Source organism: Ovis canadensis, chromosome 3, assembly GCF_042477335.2.
Source record: "Ovis canadensis isolate MfBH-ARS-UI-01 breed Bighorn chromosome 3, ARS-UI_OviCan_v2, whole genome shotgun sequence".
Taxonomy (NCBI): Eukaryota; Metazoa; Chordata; class Mammalia; order Artiodactyla; family Bovidae; genus Ovis; species Ovis canadensis.
Window position 1 is genome coordinate 124,645,943 of NC_091247.1, and position 12,984 is coordinate 124,658,926.

General features: G+C 36.0%; 1 protein-coding gene across 2 annotated transcripts in view; it reads left to right on the forward strand.

Annotated features, from left to right (window-relative positions):
* TMTC2 (transmembrane O-mannosyltransferase targeting cadherins 2) overlaps window positions 1-12,984 on the forward strand; it is a 436,273-nt gene that overhangs the window by 240,937 nt on the left and 182,352 nt on the right. The gene's annotated exons all lie outside the window — the stretch shown is intronic.

The window sequence follows — 12,984 nt, forward strand, 5'->3', positions numbered from 1 at the left end:
TTCCTCAGGGTTCACTGCTTTTTCTGGTACTCTGTCTATGTTAATGAGATGACTCCTACACCTCTATGCATATAGAGGGTTCTCAGGCTCTGAAGGAGCTGTCTTGATGTGTCTGTTAATCCTGAAAAAGGTCCTGAATAGTCTTCCTAAGGTCATGCATTCTTGAAACAGATCTCCATTGACAGTGCCTCCAGGATTGGAATAGAAGGGCGGAGGACCATTCACTGTAGAAAGGGAACAGGCGTCATAAGATGTCTACTGCTTGTGTTTAATGACTGCAATGCAATATCCATAGTATTAAATTAATTTTTCAACTTCATTTTTAATATGGTTAAATCTCAAGCACATACATTTTTTAAAATATTCAGGAAGAGAAAAACAAACCAAAATCAAGATATTTTCAGGGAAAGCAGACACAATGAGCTCAGTTTAACTTCCTATTTGTACGTTTACCTTGGCTTTAACCTCCCAGACTTTAAACCTGGGATCTCAGTCTTTTGGCCTGAAATCTACATTAGATCAATGTGTGTTTTGTGTTGACCTGCAGAGTTCAATTTTCTCTTTTTAACTTGTGCCTTCAGGTGGAGCACTCCCTCTCCAGTTTATACAGCCCCTGATATTTACGAGATCTTTGATGTTTTATACTTTATCATATACATAATAAATATATGTGTGTGTGTGTATAACCATCATTTCCTTGAAATAATTTGAGATTGCATCTTTTTCTTTTCTTGAATGAATATATCTAGATTCTCTAGCGAAGCTACCCCCCCCATGTCTTCTTTATCTAAATAATATGATGATACCATATTACTGATTCATAGTTTCAGTTCAGTTCAGTTGCTCAGTCGTGTCCGATTCTTTGTGACTCCATGAACCGCAGCACGCCAGGCCTCCCTGTCCATCACCAACTCCCAGAGTTCGCTCAGACTCATGTCCATTGGGTAGGTGATGCCATCCAGCCATCTCGTCCTCTGTCATTCCCTTTTCCTCCTGCCCTCAGTCTTTCCCAGCATCAGGATCTTTTCAAACGTGTCAGCTCTGGTGGCCAAAATATTAGAGTTTCAGCTTCAACATCAGTCCTTCCAATGAACACCCAGGATTGATTTCTTTTAGGATGGACTGGTTGGATCTCCTTATAGTCCAAGTGACGTTCACGAGTCTTCTCCAACACCAAGTTCAAAAGCATCAGTTCTTCAGTGCTCAGCTTTCTTTATAGTCCAACTCTCACATGCATACATGACTACTGGAAAAACCATAGCCTTGACTAGATGGACCTTTGTTGACAAAGTAATGTCTCTCCTTTTTAATATGCTGTCTAGGTTGGTCTTAACTTTCCTTCCAAGGAGTAAGCATCTTTTAATTTCATAGTTTATTATTCATAATAAATAATAAATTATAATTTCATACTTTATTATTTCATGAAATATACAAATGTTTGTTTAATTTTGCCTCTGAAAATAATATTGTCAGAGGGACCTTCTGGGGTCACATATGGCCTCTTTGCTTCTTGTGCCTATTTTCTATACATTTTCGGGAGGAAAAGCTGGACAACTAGCATCTCGTCTCTGAACTTGTTTTTCTCATCTGCAGCCATTGGTTAAAAAGTTAACTATCTTTTGATGATGTTTGTTGGGCAAGGGTTGAAAGAAAAAGAAAATGTCTACCCACACTTATTCTTTGAGAAATTTACTCAATTAGATGAATATACTTCAGATATAATTTAAGAACTGCATTTTATAGCTCACTCTGTGGATACATATATAAACTGTGAAAACACATAGATAAACCTCCCTGAACCCTAATGAAAATTGCTGCTGGAGGAGTGGTTGTTAATAAGATTGGGTCCCTCCACCTCACCATTTGTAGGAAATGAGATATGGCATAAATAGTGTCAAAGTAATGTTTTTAATATGGCAAGTTTCTTTAACAACACTTAACTGTTACCTCAGATGAACAGGTAATTCCACAAGAAAAGGTGGCAGTGATTTTTGATGTATTGTGTTATATAACCCATGTGGTTCACAGAATTCTGCTACATAATTATGTTTCAAAATAGGTGAATCCTTCAATGATTTTAATTAAATAGTAATAAAATACACTGATAGATGTTTTGTAACCCATAATATCATAAATATGCTTGGTATCATGTATACCTAGGAGCAATCTTTTTTTTTTTTTTTTCTGTTTTTTTATGTAGTTAAGCAAGGTTTTCTCATGGACAATTTAAGGACTATTTCACAAATAAAAAAAACATTTTTTGAGATATATATGCTATATCACGTAACTTTCTCTAATATACAGAAATTATTCCTTGTTCTATTGCAAATCCTGAAAGTAAAGGAGTTTGCTTTGCTCACTTTAGCCCAATAACATTCCTTTGTGGTAGCAGCAGTTGTTAATCACATTTCATATTATCAGTTAAGTCTCTTAAAGATGCTTTATGACCAAAACCTGAAACTAATGAAGCTGTTATAGTAGTTAACATGAAATGCTCGTATTTATCGATGCATTTTATAGTATTATTTATTCATTTTTGTGCTGGGTCTTCATTGCTGCACAGGCTTTTCTCTGGTTGAGGCGAGTGAGGACTACTCTCCAGTTGCAAAGCCAGGGCTTCTCCTTGCAGTGGCTTCTCTTGTTGGGGAGCATGGACTCTAGGTCTCACGGGCTTCAATAGTTGTGGCTTCTGGACTCTAGAGCACCGGCTCAGTAGTTGTGGTGCACAGGCTTAGTTGCTCTGAGATATATGGGATCCTCCCAGACGAGGAATCAAGCCTCTGTCTCTTGCCTTGCAAGGCAGATTCTCTACCACTGAGATTCTCTATCACTGAGCCATAAAAGCTGTTGAGAATCATAAGCTCCTATTAGGTCCTCTACTTTGCTTTAAACAAGTAACCTAGATTTTTTAAAAACCATATTCAGTGTTCATAAATCTATCTCCTTTGTAAATTGTAGAAAAAAATCATATTGCTGGAAATTTTTATTTGGAATATAACTTGGAAACACACTTCATTTTGTAACTTCAAAACAATAATTCCTAAAGACAGGTATGCCACCACTGACCAGACTCAGGATGATTCTAAGAAGCCAGAGATAGTCTTTAAATTAATTCCTATAGTTTTATTTTTATGTTTATATTTAAAAAATATAACTAGCACAACCAAATACTGTTCTAGGAGAGAAAAGAGAAAAAAAGAATGATTTGGAAAACTATTAAGTAAGAAATAGTACAAATGATAAATGGTTATATCTCAAGTTTAGGAAGCATTGCATTAAAAGATTTTAAAGCTTTGAGGACTTCTTTTATACAAGATTAATTAATACCAAGTTATATCCAAGCAGTGCATATATATAGCTGTCAGTTCAGTCACTCATTCGTCTCCAACACTTTGCAGCCCCCATGGACTGCAGCACGCCAGGCCTCCCTGTCCATCCCAACTCCTGGAGCTTACTCAAACTCATGTCCATTGAGTCGCTGATGCCATACAACCATCTCATCCTCTGTCATCCCCTTCTCCTCCCGCCTTCAATCTTTCCCAGCATCAGGGTCTTTTAAGATGAGTCAGTTCTTTGCATCACATTTCCACTTCAGCATCTGTCCTTTCAATGAATATTCAGGTTTGATTTCCTTCAGAATGGACTGGTAGGATCTCCTTGTAGTCCAAGGGACTCTCAAGAGTCTTCTCCAACACCACAGTTCAAAACCATCAATTCTTCAGCATTCAGTTTTCTTTATAATGCAGCTCTCATGATAGAATAATTTTAAATTTTTTCTTTGGGAATAGTTACTTGAATTATATTTGTGTCCTAACTACTCTTGTTAGTTGCTTATATATGTTATGACAGTTTATCTTCACTTGATGTCTGCACAAAAAAGAAAATGAAACTCAGATAATTTGTGTAAGATTGCACACACAGTAGAGGGGCCAATATTTGAACTTAAGATGTTCTGACGCTACAAAGCTGCAACAATAGTATTTCTACCCAAGCTGGCAAAAATAAACCAAGATTTTGAGGGGAAAAAAAAATCTCAGTATACAACTTTCAAATTCAAGAAAATAGTTACTTCAAAACACCTTTCATGTAGAAATAAAATACTGGGAATTACATCTAACAAAAAGTATAAGTTAAATTTTTTATGATAGTTCCTTAGTTTATTAAACTCAGGCTGTACTATTTTGTGAAAAACATCGTGGTTTTGTACATCTGAGCTAAGTTGCCTTTGAGAAAGTACTATAGACACTGTTTTTAATTGCCTAAACATTATCACATTTTAATATCACTTCAATCCATGTTACAGATTATAGTCATATAATGTGAAATTTAAAACAGTACTTAGTTGTACCTTTTTGTGTTGAGGTATAATTTACATGTAAGATTTTCTTAGTTTCAGATGTACAATGATTCAGTATTTATTTATATTGCAAAATGACTACTATAGGAAATTGAGTTAACATCTGTCACCGTACACTGTTACAAATTTTTTTTTCCTGTGATGAGAACTTTTATTTAGCATCTCTCTCTTAGCAACTTTTAAATATATGATGTAATGTTATTAACTAGTCACTTTGCCATGTGTTCATTGTGTCTCTAGGACTTACTTATCTTATAACTCACATTTACACCTTTTGACCCCCTTAACCATTTTGCCTACTTCTAACAATTCTACTGTTAATAGCAATAGATGTATTACATTTATTGCATAGCATGTATTTAGTCTTTTATTCATATTGTCAAATTTACTAAAATTCAGCAGTTCCCACAAGTTGTTTAAGGCCAGTTTAACAGATCTGCCTTACGATACTCATTAATCTTTTCAGGTATAATAAATTTTCAGGGATAAGTCAGATGGACCATTGCTCAGTGATTTACACTGTCAGATCTTATAAATGCGCAGCCGACTTTCAACCTTTTAACTACACTGCCCACTGCTATCAGAAATATAATTGATTTCTCGTCTGAAAAATACTCAGTGTTCTTTCATTGTTATGGATTTATCCCAGCCAGTCTCTTCCAATTGCTACCTAAACAGGGAATTCAATAGAACACTGAATATTTCATTAGACACCAGATTTCAGAATGCAGATAATAAACTTAATGTGTTTTAATGAATTTTTTGATTATCTTACATAACAGAGGGGATTATTTCTGTGCATAATAGAGATTTTGCCACCATAAATTAGCTGTCATTTTTATTCTATAAAAATGTAAGTAATCATCTAATCTGAAAAGCTAGGAAAGGAGTAATACAATAAACTAATAAATTTAAGAGAACTAAAAATAGAAAATGCTAATAAAGTAGAATGTGGAGAAACAATGGGAAGTAATGAATAAGTGTAAGAGCTTATTCTATTAAAGGATCAACAATTTATGGCAAAGATCATGGACAAAATGCAAAATCTCAAATATGCAATGTTGAGAATGAGAATGGGCCTGGATTCAGATATATGGAAGCTTAAAATAACAATATTAGTTATATATATTAAAATCTTAGTAATATGGATACTGTTCTGGGAGAATATAAATGATTAACATTAGCCCAAGAAGAAGTAGACAATCTGAATCAAAACCTTGGAAGAATTTTCTCCCCCAAGAAATCAAGGCATTTCATGAGTAAGTTCTATCAGATCTTTAATCAAACAGTATTTGTTGCACTAGTTAGACTTCTCAGTTATTTTTGTGAAACTAGATAAAATGGATAGTAAAAAGTCTGATGTAATTAAAAACCAAAAAACAGAAGAGAATAATGACAATGAAACTCAAAAACAGAAAGCAAACAAGCAAGAACAAATAACAAAATCACAACAGGCTACTTAGACTTATGAATATACATGTAAATGGCAACCTACTCCAGTATTCTTGCCCGGAAAATTCCATGGACAGAGGAGCCTGGTGGGCTGTAGTCCATGGGGTTGCAAAGAGTCAGTCATGACTGAGCACATCAGTACAATATACATGTAAACATACCTTAAAATTAACATATGGATGCAGTGGCATATTAAAGATTATAACACCACTTTCACATGGGGTTTATTGTACGATTTATGGTGGAGTATTCAATACCACAATTCAATTGCTATGCTCTTTAAATTTAAAAAGTCAGAAGAGGCAAAAAATTATGATCATCTCTAGAAGTGCTAGGAAAGCTTTTGATCAACATCTGCCTCAGTGAACAAGAGATAGACTAGGAATAAATAAATACTTCTGCAACATAATGATTATCTGTTTAAAGTTATAGAAATACCATATTTTATATTGAAATACAGTGGTCATTATGATTCAAATTCAGCTTCTTGAGGTAGTGGCAGTTTCTTATTGATCATTATATCTCTCCATATCTACAGAAGTTCGAACTGTATTTGTTGATTTTACAAATGATTTATGAAATTCATATCAGAGCAGAGGAGGTTACATTTATTACTAGAAGCGATAAGGTTAGCAATGGATATTGGATAGCCACATTTGTGGTTCTTTCAATGATTGTTTTGATCATTGTCGCTGAACAATTCTGGACAACAAGAGCCTTCTTGAATAAGGTATCTAGAGTTGTATTTTCTTCAAGTTTCAGAAACAAATACATTTATGTTAGGGTTGATTCCTGTGTTAGTTTCCCAGGGCTACCATAATGAAGTACTGCAAATTAAGTGGTTTAAAATAATAGAAATTTATTGTGGCCCAGTTCTGGAGGCTAGCAGTACAAAGTGAAGGTGTCCACAGGGCATGGTCCCTCTGAAGCCATTAGGGGAATCCTTTCTTCCCTCTTTCCTGGGATTTGCTGGGATTCTTTGGAGTTGCTTGGCCCACAGCTGCATGACTCCAGTCTCTGCCTTTGTCGTCACATGACAATCTCCCTGTGTGACTTTGCCTTTGCATCCGCTCATAAGGATCCCAGGCAGATTAGGGGCTCACTCTTGTTATCACATCTCATCTGCAGTGACCCTTTCTCCAAATAAGGTATTGAAAGTTACAACTTCAACACATCGTTTTTAGGAGAGATATAATTCAACCCACAATAGCTGCCTGTTGGGAGCTTTATTTTGAGGCAGAGTGATAGATTCTATTCCCAGTGTCAAGCACAATGCCAAGCACATGAGTTTTTAATGGGAGAGAGGGGTTAAGGGAAAGACTCCTTAACAAATCTAAAAATTTACATAGAACACATTTATATATCTCATGATGCCAAGAGCTCTGTCTTCAGAGGAATTAATTTAGGAGGATAGAGCAATGAGGGAAATGTCGAGTGCAGAGTTGTCACCATAGATACCGTTCTAATGAGAGATTTGTTTGTTTGTTCAGGGTCAGGTTTTGAGGGCCCTTGAGAGGTTAGAAAGATAAGAGATTACAAAACGAAAGTGGTGAGACTACCTGATAATGGGGTTGAGCCATTCCTTGAATCCTCATTGAAAATAAGGCGTGAGAAGGCTATGAAAGTGAGATGTGTAGACATGAGGCGGGGAGTAAAGTGAAAAAGTGAAAGTTGCTTAGTCATGTCTCTTTGCAACCTCACGGATTATACAGTCCATGGGATTCTCCAGGCCAGAATACTGGAGTGGGTAGCCGTTCCCTTCTCCAGGGGATCTTCCCAATCCAGGGATTGAACCCAGGTCTCCCACATTGCAGGCGGATTCTTTACCAGCTGATTGACTAGGGAAGCCCAAGAATACTGGAGTGGGTAGCCTGTCCCTTCTCCAGGGACCTTCCTGAGCCAGGCATTGGACCAGGGGCTCCTGCATTGCAGGACAATTCTTTACCAGCTGAGCTATGCTGGTGGGACTACCTGATAATGGGGCTGAGCCATTCCATGAATCCTCACTGAAAATAAGGCATGAGAAGCCTATGAAAGTGAGATCTGTAGAAATGAGGGGGGACATAACACTTGGCCAGATGGCTAGAGTTCAGGACAAGGTTTCCTGCCAATTTGCATGGATATGTGCATGTAAGGAATGGAGGGGGGGTGCGCAGAAGATACCAGGGAAGTCAACAGGTCTCTCAAAACAGAGAATTCAAGAGGCTATCAAACAGGAATGCCAGGAAGCGCTTGCCATATCTCGTATCAGATGAATGGGGCTGAGAGACTTTGGTCATATTCCAGTGGCTTGGAGTCATCAGAGCTCTGGATACATGACTCGTCAGGCTCTTTAGTGATTCCTGGAAGAAGGTGAAACAGCTTGCAGGTACCTACCTACTTGTTCACATGGCAAGAACAAAACCTAACACTTATTATATACTTTGATTTTGTTTTAATTGATCATTTTACCACTTCATTTGTACTTTTTTTTTTTTTTTTTGGATTGAAGATTTTATTTTATTTTTTTTTTTTTTGATTTATTATTATTTTTTTTATTTATTTTTTTTTAATTTTAAAATCTTTAATTCTTACATGCGTTCCCAAACATGACCCCCCCTCCCACCTCCCTCCCCACAACATCTCTCTGGGTCATCCCCATGTACCAGCCCCAAGCATGCTGCACCCTACGTCAGACATGGACTGGCGATTCACTTCTTACATGATAGTATACATGTTAGAATTCCCATTCTCCCAAATCATCCCACCCTCTCCCTCTCCCTCTGAGACCAAAAGTCCGTTATACCCATCTGTGTCTTTTTTCCTGACTTGCATACAGGGTCGTCATTGCCATCTTCCTAAATTACATATATATGTGTTAGTATACTGTATTGGTGTTTTTCTTTCTGGCTTACTTCACTCTGTATAATTGGCTCCAGTTTCATCCATCTCATCAGAACTGATTCAAATGAATTCTTTTTAACGGCTGAGTAATACTCCATTGTGTATATGTACCACAGCTTTCTTATCCATTCATCTGCTGATGGACATCTAGGTTGTTTCCATGTCCTGGCTATTATAAACAGTGCTGCGATGAACATTGGGGTACATGTGTCTCTTTCAATTCTGGTTTCCTCGGTGTGTATGCCCAGAAGTGGGATTGCTGGGTCATAAGGGAGTTCTATTTGCAATTTTTTAAGGAATCTCCACACTGTTCTCCATAGTGGCTGTACTAGTTTGCATTCCCACCAACAGTGTAGGAGGGTTCCCTTTTCTCCACACCCTCTCCAGCATTTATTGCTTGCAGATTTTTGGATCGCAGCCATTCTGACTGGTGTGAAGTGGTACCTCATTGTGGTTTTGATTTGCATTTCTCTAATAATGAGTGATGTTGAGCATCTTTTCATGTGTTTGTTAGCCATTCGTATGTCTTCTTTGGAGAAATGTCTATTTAGTTCTTTGGCCCATTTTTTGATTGGGTCATTTATTTTTCTGGAGTTGAGCTGCATAAGTTGGTTGTATATTTTTGAGATTAGTTGTTTGTCAGTTGCTTCATTTGCTATTATTTTCTCCCATTCCGAAGGCTGTCTTTTCACCTTGCTTATATTACAGTACTGTTGTAGAACACTGGAACACTACTGAAAAATATGAGTAAAATATAAAAGTTATTATTGCATTCCTTACACATCTTATCCCCTCCTCTAATACATATCTTTTTACTTTTTTCTATATGTAGTTATAACATGTAGTTATACAAGCATAGTTTTAACTTCTCCCCTGCGTATGTGCATAACCAGTGATTTTTCACTCCCGAGTGTATGTACACATATGTCATAATTTTCATTACTACCTCTGATTATATTGTTTCAATTGGGTCTATTACATAGACAGCATGAATAAATGTCCAGTAGGAGGGTTTCAAGACTGTGTTGCTTGATTCATTTCCCCTAATTACCCGTGGAGTTTGTTTTGTTTATTAACTGTTAGTAATTTTTCTAGAAATTAATTATTCAGGTTTCTTACCTAGTTCTTTTTTTTTAACATCAAAAGCATTTTGTATTGGAGTATAGCTGATTAAAAATGTTGTGGTAGTTTAAGGTGAATAACAAGGGGCTCAAGCATACCGAATTCTCAGCCATTTTACCTAGTTCTTTACTGAGACGTTTTTCTTGTTGATTTATAAGACTTAAGGTAAAAATAGGCCCCTCTGCTGCACTTATATGTATAACACAAACATTTGTTCTGCAGGTATTTTCTCCTAGTTTTTGCTTGTATTTTTAATTTTCTTATGATACTCTATTGTATATAACTTGAGTCTCTCTCTATATATATAAAATCCGTAGACCCTTTCCTTTAAGCCTCTGCATTTATTTTAAAAAGTTATTGTCCATTTTTTAAATGTTTTTAGAATTATTTTTTTCTTCAGCTACTTAATCTACCCTGAATATATGTTTTATATTAAGTTGATTTTTTTCCCCCAAAATGAAACATAATGTCCCCGTAATAATTTATTAACTGCTTCTCACATAGGCTAAATTATATGTAAACCAAAGGTTGTTATGGGCTTTATTTTGGTCTTTTGATAACCTACACCAAGAACAAATTGTTTTATTTAATATAACTTCTGGTATATTTTACATTTTAAAATATAAGTTTCCCATTCTTGTTATTTATTTTCAAGCACTTCTTGATTATTCTTCTGTGTTTTGTTTTTAATATGAACTTAACACAGCCTTGTTAAATTGTATTAGAAAAGTCCATTTGGGCTTTTATTTGATTTTTCAGTGACTATATGTTCAAGGGAGGTAAACCGACATTGTTCTACTCTTGAAATATCCCTTCCAGATAAATGTATTTCTGTATTTATTTCAAATTTTAAATTTCCCATATTTAAAGTATTGTGTTTGGGAAAGTCTCACATGTTTGTTGATGATTTATTCTATTTGTTTTCAAAAAAGTATTTCTGCTAATGTGAATTAGATTCTTTTATTCCCACTCATTACAGTTTAAACTGGTTGTTCGGATTATTTAGGTTTTACTTTTTTCTAAAGATAACTGATTCCAAATTTTGTTGTTGCTCTATCATGTGTCTGGGTTTTAGTTGAAAGTTCTTTCTTGGATTTTTCCCAAATGTTATATTCTTATTTGCTGGGAGGCCTTTGCACATACTATTTGTTTTGCCTGCAACATTCTCTGTTGTCGCCTCTTATGACCTCTTTATACCCTACTCCTCATTGTTTTTGCCTGGCCTCATACTTTTACATACCTGTATACTTCTCTGCGAATATTTCTTGATACCTTTCTTAATACCAGAATAGGAATATGAATAGTTGGTCCCAGATGTTACCATAGCAACTAACACTTGTTTCTTTTTAGTATGGATCATATTTACATATTGGGCTTCCTAGGTGGTACTAGTGGTAAAGATCTCACCTTCCAATGCAAAAAGATCCCCTGGAGGAGGAAATGGCACACCATTCAAATATTCTTAGCTGGAGAATCTCGTGGACAGAGGAGCCTAGCAGACTACAGCGCATAGGGTTGCAAAGAATCGGATATGATTGAAGCAACTTAGCATGCACACACACGCATTCAGATACATGACACCATGTTTTTGTTAGTTACAGTGCAATCTCTATAAGGCCAGGGGATGTTTAGGTACCATTCCATCCCCAGTACCACGCACCATGCTAAGCACATGAGCTTTAAACTGTGCACTAATCCATGGTGATTAAGAATCTAATGAATGATTTAAACTATGTATATATGGATTAATTAATGAGTTGATAAATTATTAAATAAATTGATTAGTGATTTCACTGCTACTGCTAAGTCGCTTCAGTCATGTCCAACTCTGTGCGACCCCATGGACGGCAGCCCACCAGGCTCCCCCGTCCCTGGGATTCTCCAGGCAAGAACACTGGAGTGGGTTGCCATTTCCTTCTCCAATGCATGAAAGTGAAAAGTGAAAGTGAAGTCACTCAGTCGTGTCCAACTAGTAGCGACCCCATGGACTGCAGCCTACCAGGCTCCTCTGTCCATGGGATTTTCCAGGCAAGAGTGCTGGAGTGGGGTGCCATTGCCTTCTCCAATGCATGAAAGTGAAAAGTGAAAGTGAAGTCGCTCAGTCGTGTCCGACTCTTAGCGACCCCATGGACTGCAGCCTACCAGGCTCCTCTGTCCATGGGATTTTCCAGGCAAGAGTGCTGGAGTGGGTGCCATCGCCTTCTCTGAGTGATTTCACTAAGTGAAAATAAACTTAACAAAATGCACGTTTGCTAGAAAACAGTCTCCGGTTTGCTAAGTATATCTAGTCAATTCTCTTATTTTCCAACTCATGTTATTAGTCATGTTCCCATTTGACTCTTTGTATTGATTTATTCCACTACTTTTTCCATTATGTATACCTATGAAAAAACCATGTCCAGAAGATGTAAGAGTAGTAAAATTACCTCACAGGTAACATGGTTATTGTATACATACTGAGGTGGGATAAAGATTCTGGAATATATCATCTGATGTCAAGATCTGACTTCTCATTTCCTTTCTCCCACCAAACCCAAAATATTTTCTTTATGACAAACATATTGAAAAAAAATTTTTTTTAATTGATAAGAGAAAATAATTATGTTATATAATTGGATAACCAGCTAAGGGATATTTCAGCACAACAAATTCTGATATCTTGGTTAATCAGAAAAACTCAAATAGTAAATAATAAAGCATTTACTTCTATTCTGATTTATTAAAACTGTGATGATGTTTCATGGTTCCTAAAATAGAAATAATCTGTTTAAAATCCTACTTGACATGTGTAAGTGGCTATATAATTGATTTTTATTTATAGAAATACATTGTTTAAATGTATCTTACAGTAGTTTTCAATTGTAATCTGTAGACTTCCTATAAGATTAACCATCCCTACAGGTAAAGTGGATCAACTAAGGATATAAGTGTAGCCTTTATTGAAAATATTTTCAAAAGTAGAAATTAGTAATTATTTGAAATTAGGGCAGGTTAACCATGCTTGATGATTTCATCAACCATTTATATGTATTTGTGCATGTAAATTCTTGAGTATATTTTAGCATTAAATTATCCACTCGAGTTTTGGATGCTATACTATATGCTATAGGATGTAGAATGCTATATACTACATTCAAGAAATTTGTCCAAGCCTTCTGTCTTGTCAAGAT